Here is a 16,326-nt window from a genome sequence, read left to right as displayed (position 1 = left end):
TCTATCTATCTATCTATCTATCTATCTATCTATCTATCTATCTATCTATCTATCTATCTGTTTTTTTTCAGTCATATAAGCTTGGGGAGTGTTTTATGTGCCTTTTCTGTTTGTCTTCTATATAGCGCCTTTTACTGTGTATCCATCTTTCTCTTAGCCCAGCCGATAGTCCAGTCCTGGGCCCACTCACACAGTTAGACACAATGAGTGAAAACAAAAATGCTAACAAGTAAAGTAACATTATTAATGCAGCAGTAGAATATAAAATGAAGTATTAACATCGATCATCATAATGGCACATGTGTCAATATGCATTACATTGTCCATTTTCTTTTCTTCTGCATTCTGTCTCAGAGAATTCCAAACGCATCCCAGTAGAAGGTATCTATCTATCTATCTATCTATCTATCTATCTATCTATCTATCTATCTATCTATCTATCTATCTATCTATCTATCTATCTATCTATCTATCTATTATATAGTGCCTTTCACACTATCTATCTATCTATCTATCATATAATGCCTTTCACACTATCTATCTATCTATCTATCTATCTATCTATCTATCTATCTATCTATCTATCTATCTATCTATCTATCTATCTATCTATCTATTATATAGTGCCTTTCACACTATCTATCTATCTATTATATAGTGCCTTTCACACTATCTATCTATCTATCTATCTATCTATCTATCTATCTATCTATCTATCTATCTATCTATCTATCTATCTATCTATCTATCTATCTATACAGATCAGTCTTCAGACCCCTTCACGTTTCACACTTTTTGTGATGTTGTCATCTTCTTGTATCAATTTAGCTCAGTTCAGTTTACAGGAAGGGGCCGCCGTCTACCCCAGCAACATCACAACACACCCTGAATGGAGGTGCCAGTCCATCACAGTATAGACTGACCCGTTCAACCTAATATGCGAGTTTTTGGGATTTTGGAGGACAACTCACTCATCTGGATAATAACAGCTAGAGACTCCTGAAGAACACACAGTATAAGCTGAACATGCGGACAGAGAACGGCCTGAGATTTCATCCCCTACGGCCTTGAGCCGAGAGTTGGCACTACTACCTACTGTCCCACCATGCCACACAGATTGGGCGTCTTACTAATCCAAGGAAATTTTGTTGTGAGTGACTTAAGATGAACCTAATAAGCATAAAAAGGGCCAGTCCTGATACCGATAATCGCAGAATAATCTTAGGCAATTAATAATTCAGCAAAGTGGAGTGAAAAGTAAGACAAACAGACGATGTTCTTATTAAAATGACACTGCACCTGATTAGAAGAGAAAAAACATTTTAATTATCAGAGCATTCAGAAGAAAGGGCATGAACAAGAGGATAAGAGAAACACTGAATATGTGACCAGGTAGTGTGGGCAGCAGTACTGACCAAAAACTCAACTTGATGTGTTTTAGGAGAAATCAGGTGAAGAGGACTGAGCAGCTTTGTTGGGCTGAAATGCTGTTGTGGTGTGAAATTTGTATATAAGTTGATCAATATTTTGTATGCATTTATTTGTAACTTAGACATTAGTTTTATATCATTGATAAGAACAGCAATGGTCTGAGGTTTAAGCCCCCAAGACAATCATAAGGACTGAATCAGTGTTGGGGTACATGTTCCTAAAGCCAATTTGCTAAGTGATTGCTCTGCAGGACTCTCTCAATCAGCCCCCACAAAAAAGCAACACTACCCAGCATGGCAAACATTAGCTCAAAAAATGGTTTTTTTTTTTTGGGGGGGGGGGGGTTTGTAATGGCCTGAGGTTAAAGATGTAGAAGGGAATGTGGGGAGAAGTTATGAAGTAAAATCTACATCTCTATATATACAGGGTGAGTCCCAGCACTAATGGCACTGCTATGTATATACTTAGATACAATTTTTGTGAACAATTTATGTGCCACATATGATACACATGTTGAACATGATGGCGAACATGTTGAGACCTTCCTGTAAATCATCTTGCACATATGAAGTATATTTTGTGAATAAATTGTTTCCAACATTCAAATGTTAACATAATTTTGACTCACCTTGTATATGTATATATAATCCAACATGTGTCTGTCTGTCTGTCTGTCTGCTTTTCACGAGAGAACTACTTAATGGATTTAGATTTTTTTTTTCTAGAATTTGCTTGAACATTCCGGTTGATTTTGCGCACTAAGTATCATAGTTCTCTTGCGGTACCGGTACCCCCCTCACTCACTCGCCAGCCTCCATTCGAGTTGCTCTACCTCTCACCGTGGCATATGTTGGAGTGCACCTCGCCTCCACTTAGCTAGCGATACCTGCAGACATTCAGCAGACATTATCATTCAGAGATTGCTAAGGGGTAACGTTTGACGTTTTTGACAGAGAGAGGTCAGAGCTGCATCTTTTAGAGGGTACCTGTTCATTAGCAGAGAAATCATGGTCATGTGCTTTACTCCCCACGCGGGGGACGCTCTCCCGTCAGAGCTGAACACCATCAGATACTGTGCCAGCATTTGACTTCGGAGTGTAACGACCTTTTTTAAAATTTTTTTAGTTTAAAGTTTGACCTGTTTCACTACTACATGGTCGGAGTCGCAGGGGACAGCTGGTCTTATATAGTATAAACGTCTATGTGTGGAAGTGTGTGTGTGCTTGTCTGTCCGGCCCGGAAGTGAGAGTGAGGGCTCCACCGCCGAGGATATGCAAGCGAGGTGAGCACGTTGGCAAAGCGAAACCTCCAAAGAAAGACAAAGTCACTTAGCCGCTAATGGAGAAGCAAGGCCAGCACATCGGTAAAACGAAACCTCTGAAGAAAGACAGTCGCTTCCTTCGCTAACATCGGCAAAACGGTATCCCTTTTACTTTTCCTCCCGCCGTTAATACACAAACAAGTCGAGCATGTCGGCGAAACGAAACCTCTGAAGAAATACAGTCGCTTCCCCGCTAACATCGGCCAAACGGTATCCCTTTTACTTTTCCTCCCGCCGTTAATAAACAAGCAAGTCGAGCACGCGGCAAAAGGAAAAATCCAAAGGAAGACAAAGTCACTTAGCCGCTAATGCAGAAGTGTGGCCAGCACATCGGTAAAACGGAATCCCTTTTACTTTTCCTTCCGCCGTTAATACACAACTGAGGCGAGCACATCGGTAAAACGAAACCTCTGAAGAAAGATAGTAGCTTAGCCACTAATACAGAAGCGAGGTGAGCACATCGGTAAAACGAAACCTCTGAAGAAAGATAGTAGCTTAGCCGCTAATACAGAAGTGAGGCGAGCACATCGGTAAAACGAAACTTCTGAAGAAAGGTAGTAGCTTAGCCGCTAATACAGAAGCGAGGCGAGCACATCGGTAAAACGAAACCTTTGAAGAAAGGTAGTAGCTTGGCCACTAATACAGAAGCGAGGCGAGCACATCGGTAAAACGAAACCTTTGAAGAAAGGTAGTAGCTTGGCCACTAATACAGAAGCGAGGCGAGCACATCGGTAAAACGAAACCTCTGAAGAAAGATAGTAGCTTAGCCACTAATACAGAAGCGAGGTGAGCACATCGGTAAAACGAAACCTCTGAAGAAAGATAGTAGCTTAGCCACTAATACAGAAGTGAGGCGAGCACATCGGTAAAACGAAACTTCTGAAGAAAGGTAGTAGCTTAGCCGCTAATACAGAAGCGAGGCGAGCACATCGGTAAAACGAAACCTCTGAAGAAAGATAGTAGCTTAGCCGCTAATACAGAAGTGAGGCGAGCACATCGGTAAAACGAAACTTCTGAAGAAAGGTAGTAGCTTAGCCGCTAATACAGAAGTGAGGCGAGCACATCGGTAAAACGAAACTTCTGAAGAAAGGTAGTAGCTTAGCCGCTAATACAGAAGCGAGGCGAGCACATCAGTAAAACGGTATCCCTTTTACTTTTCCTCCCGCCATTAATACACAAGCGGGTTGAGCATGTCGGCGAAATGAAACCTCTGAAGAAAGACAGTCGCTTAGCTGCTAATACACAAGCGAGGTGAGCACATCGGTAAAACGAAACCTCCTAGAAGAGAGACGCCCAGAGTACTTCCTATCAATTACCTGACATTTTAATTATTTTTCTGACGATTTCGATAGTTTCTAGGACCCCAGGCTTTTTACAGCACGGGCTTACACAGCTAGTAGTACCTTATAAACGGAGGTGCGTCGATGGGATTTGAGGCGCTCTGACAAAGGCTACACAATAAAGAATAGAAAAGGGGATAGCAGAGTAATAAGAGAGCTCTTCTAAGACCAGACACATGCCTTGTCTGTCCAGTAGTATTCTAATGAGTTAAGCTGATGGAAACCTGGGAACTAAATGAAAACATCAATACTGACTAGGTGGGATAGGACCCCCCCAATCTGCAACCCTGAGGCACGACATAAACGTTGACTCCAAAAGACCCCTTACATTAAGACCAAAGCACAACACACAAAGAAGACCCCGCGTTCTTTGTCAATGAGCATCCCCCCTTCCTGAATAAAAAAACACCCGCGGCCACCGCGACACCGAGTGGAATAACTGAAGAAGACAATTCATGAGCGGCTGATCAAGTAGCCAGGCACCACCTGGAGATCTGAAGCTACCATATAACGTTCACCCTGAGGATGACGGGACCAAGGAGAGCCCTTAATGGGTCAGTAAATTTTCACTTCCAAGACAATCCTCCATAAACCCATCAGAGACCTGAAGTGATACGCCGCCAGCCTTGCTGAGTTTCAGACCCAAGAGCTCCTCCACGTTGCCTTCCTGGTAGGTTTGTAAAGATAAACGACCACGGAAAATTGGCTCATTCGCTAAAATTGGACTAATACAATCACAGCAGACCTGCTTCACCTCTCCTCTGGTTTTGTTTTGCCCTTTGCAGCAATAAGAAGGTCTCGCTTTGCAAAATCATTTCCCGTACAGTTTTTAACATTCTCTAACCTTTAATGTACCTTGAGACACAGACTCACGTCACTGTGGAAATGGTCCTGGAGCTCTACAAATAGCTCTGTTGCAAGGAGACCTTAATTACGAGTTACTATACAACTAATCACTCTAAGTGAGGTCAACGGGATGAAGTAAATGACCCTAAGGAGAGCTTCTGGGATAAAGAGCGCATAGCAATGTCTGCCACTCGAGGCTGCTGGGGGATTTTTATGCACTGCAGGTCACATCCATGCCACCCAAGAGGGTTGAACCATCCCTCACTGATGACCACAGCAAAGAATAATTAATTCTGTTAATCAAACACATTTGCTATTTTTTGCATCTGCACCCAGCAGCCTGTTGTGTTCGAAGGCCTCTTACGAAGATCTGGCAGTCTTTATCAGAAAATCAGAAGATGGTTTTTAGAATTGGAGGTTAAAACAGTAAGGGACTGCAAATGTGTAACCAGGAAAATAGTGATTCACTTCTAGTGGGACTAACGTGAGCTGGAATTGTACCTGTGATTCTTGGGGACTCGTGAAGGACACAAGCTTCAAAAGTTAGCGGTGAAAGATTCGTTCAAATGCTACAATTGGTCATCCACCAAGAGGCAAAACGGCATCCATTTCCACCTTGGGACAGGTGCAGGTATCTTGCTGTTGATTCCCACCACAATCCATCCAAGTCTGGACATTTGCACTGTGGTAATTGCTGGATGTCAGCTAGGCTCTCTCTCTGTAGTGGTGCACCTGTCCACAGTGCAAATCCTGCCAACTACGCCATTTATATTAGAATCAATCCACTGTACGTCCCATTCCAAGTATTTACACTATGCTGGAAATCAGCTAACCCCCTTCTCTCTCCCTCAGCATCCACCGTTTATGCAGCAACATCACTCCACTCCACCCCACCCTGAGTGCACATCCTGCTGACTATGAGGACCTATTTGGAGAAAAACAACAAGAAAGACACTGGCATTGTTCTGATTTTGTAATAATATTTCTATTCTAGTCCTCAGGCAGCTGGACATCCCACCCAAGGCTGAATGATGTCACTTCTGCTCCCTCCCAACCCCACTTATTCCAGCTAAAAAAGACGCTGACGTCCCTGAAGTCTTACATCAGTTGGCCACCTTCTAAGACGCTCAGCGACTGCAACGGGAGAATACAACCAGTCCTTGCATTATCCTCCTTAAATATACAACTTTCATTTTAATTCCACTAAACACGGTTTATTGAAGCTAAGGTCCCAACTCGTCTTACGTCTTCTTGTCTACTTGTTTTACACACTTACTTCCGTGTTATCGAAACTCGAATGCTCTCCAAGGGCTTCATGCTGCGGGCTCTTCTGTTGTAGTTGGCTGGTGGAAAGACAAACTGCGTTGAGCTCCATCTTTTGCTGGTTTGTTTTAATTAAAATAAACTAAAACCCTTTTGAGTTTAATGGCACGTGCAGGCCTATGTATTTATTGTGTTCATATGTCTCAATAGTGTCCTTATCAATTGTATATATGGTTCAGGACACAAGATGTCCTTCCTTCTGTCACGTCTGTTGCTTGAATTATTTTATTTACTCTCAGAATATTCTGTGTGAGCCAGTGAAGCCTGCGATATCTTTATTGTATTTGTGATTAAACGGAATAAAAGAAAGAGGGGAAAAAATACAACTCTATGGCCATAAAGGTTCTGGCCCTGTAGATAGATAGATAGATAGATAGATAGATAGATAGATAGATAGATAGATAGATAGATAGATAGATAGATAGATAGATAGATAGATAGATAGATAGATAGATAGATAGATAGATAGATAGATAGATATTAATTTTAGCATAGTAGGCAGGATAGATAGATAGATAGATAGATAGATAGATAGATAGATAGATAGATAGATAGATAGATAGATAGATAGATAGATAGATAGATAGATAGATAGATAGATAGATAGATAGATAGATAGATAGATAGATAGATAGATAGATAGATAGATAGATAGATAGAAACAAAGGCGACTGCAGGCACACATTTCCTATTAACTAGATAGATTGTAATCTTAAGTAAGCTAACAAGACTCAAAGACACCGCTAACATGGATGCTCTTCTGTTGAAGTACATGAACAGAGTTGCGTCTTCACTTCTTGTAAAGTGCCCAGAATTGCACATACTTCTGGGTTACAGTGCCACAGTCCTCAATATCAATTCTGCCATCAGCAACTCCATCGTCAATAAAGAGAAGTGTGCCAATCAGGACCTGTGGCAGCCATGCATGCCCAAGCCATAACACCCCCAGCACCAGATGAGGTGGTCTGCTTTGGATTTCAGGCAGTTCCTTTTGGTCTCTACACTTTGCCCTCCAGGGTCGTCTTTGTCTCGTTTGTCCACAAGTCCTTTACCCAGAATTCTGTAGGCTCACAAACTGTAGTCTAGCCATCTTGTTTCTGTGGTCTTCATCTTGCAGTGTGGCCTCTGTGTTTCTGTTCATGAAGTTTTCTGATGATAACCGTCTCTGACATGTCCACATCGGCCCCCTGAAGATGGTTTCTGATCTCTCAGACAGTGAGGGTCTTCCTTGGCCAGCGGCCCCTTTGTGATTACTGAGCCTACCGGTGTGTTCTTTCTTCTCAATGATATCCCACACAGTTAGTTGAGGTCCCCCTAAATGTCTCTGATGGTTTCCTTCTTGTTTTTCAGCCTCCTAATGGCTTCTTTGACTTTCACCAGCACAGCTCTTGTCCTCATGTTGAGCAACTGCAGACTCCAAAGGGTAGAAGCAGGCCGAGGTATCTGGTGAAGCCATGAAACCCACCTGAGGAATCCCAAACACCAGTGATGCCAATTGTCCCACACATTACAGTGCCCTGAAATGGGGGGTAACCGCAAAGAAGAAGAGTTTTGTGACCAAAATGGGTGCAAATCCCCTCAAATCAGGGGTGTCGAACTCCAGTGCTGGTGGGCCACAGTGGCTACAGGTTTTCATTCTGACCCTTTTCTTCATCAGTGCCCAGTTTTCACTGCTAATTAACTCCTTTTCCCTTCATTTTAATAGCCCCGTTTTTAAGGATTCCGTCCTCTGAATTGATTTGTTTCTTCATTCAATGGCAGCCAAACAGAAATGAGATGTGAAATGAGCCAACAGATGAGCAGCTAAACTGGAACGTCAAACGCCAGCCAATTTCACTCCAACCAGTTCCTTAATAAGAAGTCGATTCTTGCTGTTAATTAAAGCCGTTATTGAATATCATGACTTGTTTCTGCTCTCGTTCTTCCACAGCAGACTTTTGATTTTCTGTTTTTTCTAAGACCACCGTCAGGATGTTTTGGTGACCTGAGCAGACCAACGTGACCGAGACCTTCACCTTTCTTTATTTTCAGGTTAGCTGGTTATGTGGCGGCTTGTTTTGTACCTCATTATGATTTGGCTGCTAATTAAGGAAAAACAGACAACATGTAACGGCCGACCCCTTACCCAGACCAGCCACTACACTACCAAGACTTACGGTATGCCCTCACAGGTGGCGCAGTGGTAGTGCTGCTGCTTTGCAGTAAGAAGATTGTGGGTTCGGTTCCTCCCTGTGTGGATAGCGCTTTGAGTACTGAGAAAAACGCTATATAAATGTAATGAATTATTATTATAATTCCTTGGATCACCTGAGGTTTCTTGCTCTAATAACAAGCCGTACTCCTTACAAGCTGTCTTATTTTTACCGACACGACGAAATAACCAGAAACAGTAAACAGATATGTAAAATTAAACACTGATATATTGGAAAATGAAAAGACAAGACAAATATTCAATAATAATTAGATATGTGCACGTAAACCACCACTTATCCCAAAAATACCAGTGACTAATTACTACACAGTATATCCATCCATTATCCAACCCGCTATATCCTAACTACAGTGTCACAGTGGTCTGCTGGAGCCAATCCCAGCCGACACAGGGCGCAAGGCAGGAAACAAACCCCAGGCAGGGTGCCAACCCACCACAGGGCACACACACTGCACCAAGCACACACTAGGGACAACTTAGAATCGCCAATGCACCTAACCTGCATGTGTTTGGACTGCGGGAGGAAACCCACGCAGACACAGGGAGAACCCGAGAAGTGAACCCAGGTCTCCTAACTGCGAGGCAGCAGCGCTACCCACTGTGCCACCGTGCCGCCCTAATTACTATATATAAGAATACAAATATTTACATTAAACCCTCCCTTGCCCCGAAACAATAAACAAAAGCAAACAACACAAATACAAACACAGATTGAATAAACACAGCACAGCGGAGTGGTGGCTCTGAGGGTAAGGATCTGCGCTGGTATCTCAAAGGTTGCCGGTTCGAATTCCCGTCACTGCCAAAAAGAGATCCTACTCTGCTGGGCCCTTGAGCAAGGCCCTTAACCTTCAATTTGCTCCAGGGGTGCTGTACAATGGCGGACCCTGCGCTCAGACCCCAAGGGGTCAATCCATCCATCCATTCTCTTCCGCTTATCCGAGGTCGGGTCGTGGGGGCAGCAGCTTGAGCAGAGATGCCCAGACTTCCCTCTCCCCGGCCACTTCTTCCAGCTCTTCCGGGAGAATCCCGAGGCGTTCCCAGGCCAGTCGAGAGACATAGTCCCTCCAGCGTGTCCTGGGTCTTCCCCGGGGCTTCCTCCCAGTTGGACGTGCCTGGAACACTTCACCAGGGAGGCGTCCAGGAGGCATCCTGATCAGATGCCCGAGCCACCTCATCTGACTCCTCTCGATGCGGAGGAGCAGCGGCTCTACTCTGAGCCCCTCCCGGATGACTGAGCTTCTCACCCTATCTTTAAGGGAGAGCCCAGACACCCTGCGGAGGAAACTCATTTCGGCCGCTTGTATTCGCAATCTCGTTCTTTCGGTCACTACCCATAGTTCATGACCATAGGTGAGGGTAGGAACATAGATCGACTGGTAAATTGAGAGCTTTGCCTTACGGCTCAGCTCCTTTTTCACCACGACAGACCGATGCAATGCTTGCATTACTGCGGATGCCGCACCGATCCGCCTGTCGATCTCACACTCCATTCTTCCCTCACTCGTGAACAAGACCCCGAGATACTTGAACTCCTCCACCTGAGGCAGGATCTCGCTCCCAACCCTGAGAGGGCACTCCACCCTTTTCCGGCTGAGGACCATGGTCTCGGATTTGGAGGTGCTGATTCCCATCCCAGCCGCTTCACACTCAGCTGCGAACCGATCCAGAGACCCCAAGGGGTATGCGAAAAAAACCAAGTAATTTCCTTAAATAAATAAATAAATAAAAATGTAGAGGAAAAATGTGTGCCAAAATGAAGTCCGGTGGTATTAAAACTGGCTGTAGTGATATTGAGTTTCCTCTGGACAACAAAACAACCTCACCGTGAAAAGTCCTGGCAATGGCTGGAATGAATTCGAACCCCGGGGTTTCTCGGCTCTGGCTGTCGTGATGTAGGATCGGTATTTGAAAAATCAGGTAGTGGAATAAAGCAATGAATAGCAGTGATGAGTTTGTAGATGGATGGTTAAATTGTCTTATTTTCTTCTCTCTCCTCGCCTCTCGTCTCTCCTTCTTCGACATTCGCTCCTCTTTTTTAAATGTAAAATGTCTCGGATGTATCTGTTGTGTAAACAGGCTGCGGTCTCTCTCCATCATCCTTCCCCTCTGCACTTATGGGGAAAACATTCACTGACGCACACATAACGGACAGTAAACGGGACGAAGAAAACAAAACGCACTCAGCGCAAACATAGGACATACTATCATTAAGTAGCCCTGCTACAAACTAAGGGGCCTGAGTCAAGTTCATTCAAACTTAAGGCAAAAGAAGTTAATTAGCAGCAAAAACGGCTCACGAATGAAGAAGATGGTAAGAATGAAAACCTGCAGCCACCGAGTCCCACCAGCACCGGAGTTTGATGTCAGTGAACTAAGGGGTCTGAGTCACGTCAATTAAAACAAAGGCAAAACACGTTACTCAGCAACGAAAACGGCTCACTAATGAAGAAGATGGTTAGAATAAAAACCTGCAGCCACTGCGGCCCACCAGGACTGGAGTTCGAAACCCATGAACTAAGGGGTCTGAGTCACGTCAATTAAAACAAAGGCAAAACACGTTACTCAGCAACGAAAACGGCTCACTAATGAAGAAGATGGTTAGAATAAAAACCTGCAGCCACTGCGGCCCACCAGGACTGGAGTTCGACACCCGTGCTTTAGTTGTTTCTTTTTCCTTAATGAGCAGCCAAACATTAATGAGACATAAAACATAATAATAATAATAAAGAAAGGTGGTGGTCTTGGTCACGTTGGTTTGGTCGGGTCACCAAAACATTTTGACGGTGGTCTTAGGAAAAAAACAGAAAATCGGCAGTCTGCTGTGGCAAAATGAGAGCAGCCACAAGTCCTGATATTCAATAACGGCTTTAATTAACAGCAAGAACTGGCTTCTCATTAAGAGAGTGGTTGGAGTTTGACGTTCCAGTTTAGGTGCTCATCTATCGACTCGTTTCAAGTCTCATTTCTGTTTGGCTGCCATTTAATGAAGAAAAGAATCAACTCAGAGGACGGAATCCTTCAAACAGGGCTATTAAAATAAAGGGAAAAGGAGTTAATTAGCAGTGAAAACTGCTCACTGATTAGGAAAAGGGTTAGAATGAACAGCTGCAGCCACTGTGGCCCACCAGGCCCAGAGTTCAACACCCCTGATCTAAGGGGATGGTTAGAATGAAAACTTGCAGACACCGAGTCCCACCAGCACCAGAGTTTGATACCCGTGAACTAAGGGGTCTGAGTCACGTCAATTAAAACAAAGGCAAAACACGTTAATCAGCAACGAAAACAGCTCACTAATGAAGAAGATGATTAGAATGAAAACCTGCAGCCACTGCGGCCCACCAGGACTGGAGTTCGAAACCCATGAACTAAGGGGTCTGAGTCACGTCAATTAAAACGAAGGCAAAAAACGTTATTCAGCGGCAAAAACGTCTCACTAATGAAGAAGATGGTTAGAATGAAAACTTGCAGAAACTGAGTCCCACCAGCACCAGAGTTCGACACCCGTGAACTAAGGGGTCTGAGTCACGTCAATTAAAATGAAGGCAAAACACGTTAATCAGCAACGAAAACGTCTCACTAATGAAGAAGACGGTTAGAATGAAAACCTGCAGTCACTGCGGCCCACCAGGAATGGAGTTGGACACCTGTGCCTTAAATGAAAGTCTGCAATGTGAACTTGAATTTTAAACTGTGGAGCAGAGGGGGAACATCAAGTAAAAAAAAGGGGGTCTTTGCCCCAAACACGACGGAGGGCACTGTAATAAATGGGGTCCTGCTAATGAAAACGTGTTTTTGGCCGTTTGTTTTTATTTGTTTGTGATGTTCTTTCTTTGCCCACTTCCATCCGTGGCCCTCCAATGCTCTTCTCGCATTGCCTATTGCCCCCCCCATAACAATTTATCCTCACACCTCATACCTCACAGTCCTAAAAAAAAAAAAATGCAGCAGCCGTCAGCCTCGGAGCAAATCCCAAAGCATATTTAAAGCTCAGGCTTTACCAAGTCTATTTATGTAACTTCATGCTTTATTAAGTCTTCAAATGGCCAACGCGTAAAAGGCTGCTTTTTATTCCTCCACTTTACAGTGGCTCTTAAATTAAAGCACGAGGAACTTCATTAGGTGCGCCAAACAATTTTGTGCAATGCCGCTGGCTTTATAGGAGTGCGCTGGCCATTAGAGGCCTCCAGGCGCTCCTAACAAAAGGAGGATTAGCAGAGGAGGGAAGAGCGAGAGAGCGAGCGCCATAAAATAAAATGGCAGAGAGTACCTCATCAGTGCCGACTCCATATCTGACAGAACGGCTGACCCAATCCCCCAAGCCGCTGAGGTCGCTGGTCTTGGGAAGACAGACCCTTTCGTGAACTTCACCGCTGTCCCCTGCCACAGCCTCCCCCATTCCCTCTTTAATTAGAACCGCTCACACTCAGATGGGCAGGAGAGATGAAGGGGTACAATAGGAGGTTGGAAGGACGGTCCTAATCTTATCAGATCTCCGTAGCACAAACTGCAATACAACGTCCTGCCTCTTCCCAACTCATTTGTCAGGGAATAAAGAGCCAATTGACTTGCGGAAAGTGATAAGACTCCTCTTATCTGAAGTGATAGGCTTGTTCATTCTCCTGCACTTCCTCCTTCTCCACCATTCTATACAGAATGTCCGTGCGTGCGGACGTGCCTGAGTCGGCTGACGATCACATATACATTTACACATATACATTTATTTTTTTGTTTTTAGGGGATTGGGTGTGTGTCACAAGAAATATGACAGTCCAAAGTTAATAGCTCCCAACACGCTCAGTATCAACGTGAAGATCTTAAAGCCAGTCAAATAAATCAGCCGAAGCTGGCTTACTGGCAATTAGTCATGCTGTCAACTGGAAATAAGATCTGGATTACAAAGAAGTAAACAAAAGAATACAAATTCTGCATCTGAATAGCGGCGAGCAAACGACACTCGGGCTGGAAATGACAGGATTTTTTTTTTTTTCCCGAGGAAGCAGCACAGACAAGTTTTAATTAAGCCGGGTACCCAACAATTTCAGGAGCGTTCCCCGCGTTTCATTACTCTGATCAATCTGCACGCCGGCGCGCTCGGCCTAGCGAGGGCACGGCCTCCTCCGATCAAAAAGAAGCTCACGGGAACCTGCGGCTTTGACAGGAACAAACGAGTAACTCACACTGAGACACACGGCACAAAAATAAATAAAGAAATAAATACATTCAAAACATACACACCAGGGAAGGGCTTTGCCAGGCTTCGGATCTCTCTCCATGTGTACAATTCATTTACTGGTTTCACTAAATGCATATTGATTTATAATTGATATTTTCATCAGCCAAAGGCACGGAGGCTGAAGAAGTACACATGTGGAAGGAGCAGAGGTCACTGATTTGAACGGAGGAACATTCACTTCATTGACAAACATAACCGTCTCTGTTTATTTGTGTGTTTTCTTTCTTTCTTTCTTTCTTTCTTTCTTTCTTTCTTTCTTTCTTTCTTTCTTTCTTTCTTTCTTTCTTTGCAGCATCATCAAATCAAACACTTCACAAAGTGTTTTTCTGGTGATCCTCATGAAATCTTTGATATTCTCATTAGCAAAAGTATGACCATGTTAAGTCAACAGAGAATATCACAATGGGAAGTGGAATCAGATAAAATTAAAAGTAACATAAAAAGAGGTGCAGCTCACATTTATCCACCACCAGTAAGGCCGCTATCTGAAGGGGCGGAGCCTGTGAGACAGAGAGAGAGACATTGTCAGAAGGGGCGGAGAATGGGGTAGAGAGAGAGTTTGAGAGAAAGAGAGAGAGAGAGAGAGAGACACCGTCAAAAGAGGCAGAGCATGGGAGACAGAGAGAGACAGTGTCAAAAGGAATGGAGCATGGGGTACAGAGAGTTTGAGAGAGAGAGAGACAGACAGACACCGTCAAAAGGGGTGGAGCATGGGAGAGAGCGTTTGAGAGAGAGACATTGTCAGAAGGGGTGGAGCTTGGGGTAAAGAGAGGGTTTGAGAGAGAGAGAGAGAGAGAGACAGACAGACACCGTCAAAAGGGGTGGAGCATAGGAGAGAGCGTTTGAGAGAGAGACATTGTCAGAAGGGGTGGAGCTTGGGGTAAAGAGAGGGTTTGAGAGAGAGAGAGAGAGAGAGACAGACAGACACCGTCAAAAGGGGTGGAGCATAGGAGAGAGCGTTTGAGAGAGAGACATTGTCAGAAGGGGTGGAGCCTGGGGTACAGAGAGGGTTTGAGAGAGAGAGAGAGAGAGAGACAGACAGACACCGTCAAAAGGGGTGGAGCATAGGAGAGAGCGTTTGAGAGAGAGACATTGTCAGAAGGGGTGGAGCTTGGGGTAAAGAGAGGGTTTGAGAGAGAGAGAGAGAGAGAGAGAGAGAGAGAGAGACTGTCAAAAGGGGTGGAGCATGGGAGAGAGTGTTTGAGAGAGAGACATTGTCAGAAGGGGTGGAGCCTGGGGTACAGAGAGGGTTTGAGAGAGAGAGAGAGAGAGACTGTCAAAAGGGGTGGAGCATGGGAGAGAGTGTTTGAGAGAGAGACATTGTCAGAAGTGGTGGAGCCTGGGGTACAGAGAGGGTTTGAGAGAGAGAGAGAGACTGTCAAAAGGGGTGGAGCATGGGAGAGAGTGTTTGAGAGAAAGACATTGTCAGAAGGGGTGGAGCCTGGGGTACAGAGAGGGTTTGAGAGAGAAAGAGAGAGAGAGAGAGAGAGAGAGACCGTCAAGAGAGGCGGAGCATGGGATGACAAAGATAGACACTGTCAGAAGGGGTGGAGCCTGGTGTACAGAGAGAGTTTGAGAGAGAGAGAGAGAGAGAGAGAGAGAGAGACACCGTCAAAAGAGGCAGAGCATGGGAGACAGAGAGAGACAGTGTCAAAAGGAATGGAGCATGGGGTACAGAGAGTTTGAGAGAGAGAGAGAGAGAGAGAGACAGACAGACAGACAGACAGACAGACAGACACCGTCAAAAGGGGTGGAGCATAGGAGAGAGTGTTTGAGAGAGAGAGAGAGAAAGAGAGAGAGAGAGAGAGAGAGAGAGACCGTCAAGAGAGGCGGAGCATGGGATGACAAAGATAGACACTGTCAGAAGGGGTGGAGCCTGGGGTACAGAGAGAGTTTGAGAGAGAGAGAGAGGGACAGACACTGTCCAAATGGGTGGAGCATGGGAGACAGAGAGAGTTTGAGAGAGAGACAGACAGACACTGTCAAAAGGGGAGGAGCATGGGAGAGAGCGTTTGAGAGAAAGAGACACTGTCAGAATGGGTGGAGCTTGGGGTAAAGAGAGGGTTTGAGAGAGAGAGAAAGAGAGAGAGTGAGAGAGAGACACCGTCAAAAGAGGCAGAGCATGGGATGACAGAGATAGACACTGTCAGAAGGGGTGAAGCCTGGGAGAGAGAGAGTCCATTTTCAAATATAATCCACAACACAATAAAGTGTGCAGAAAATGAAGGAGTCTGAATACTTTTGGAATCCACTGTAAATACAGCAAGTGCATATGAAGATTTGTTAATTGCTATTTTTATTGTCCCTGTCATGGTGGCAGAGTGGTTATTATCACTGCTCTTGTGTTATAGATGTGGATGTTGTCCATGCGGAGTTCACATGTTCTCTGTATATCTGCTGGGTTTTCTTCTCCAGGTACTCCAGTTTTGCCCACATATCCACATGTGACTTTAAATCCTCTCTCTCAAATGGTCCGTTGTGATTGTGGGTGGGTGTGTGTGTGATGGCACTCCATCCTGATGTTGCCAAGTGTGAGGGACCAATGGGCATCCCTTCCGTTATGGGTCCTGCTCCCATACCTGGCCAGAAGGCCATGAGCAAAGAAGGGCAACTAAGG

General features: G+C 44.6%; 1 protein-coding gene across 15 annotated transcripts in view; it reads right to left on the bottom strand.

Moving 5' to 3' along the window:
* The window catches only part of rbfox1 (RNA binding fox-1 homolog 1), a 2,603,746-nt gene that overhangs the window by 1,746,644 nt on the left and 840,776 nt on the right, over positions 1-16,326 (bottom strand). The window contains exon 1 of one of the 15 annotated variants that reach the window (XM_051933423.1): positions 4,028-4,043. The exons of the other annotated variants lie outside the window; for them this stretch is intronic. The gene's annotated coding sequence lies outside the window, so the exon portion shown is untranslated. Of the gene's footprint in view, positions 1-4,027; positions 4,044-16,326 lie in introns of those variants that run through there. 15 annotated transcript variants of the gene reach the window in all.

This window comes from Erpetoichthys calabaricus, chromosome 11 (assembly GCF_900747795.2).
Source record: "Erpetoichthys calabaricus chromosome 11, fErpCal1.3, whole genome shotgun sequence".
Classification (NCBI taxonomy): Eukaryota; Metazoa; Chordata; class Cladistia; order Polypteriformes; family Polypteridae; genus Erpetoichthys; species Erpetoichthys calabaricus.
Note: the sequence above shows the minus strand (reverse complement) of the source record. Positions and strands in the feature narration are given on the sequence as shown.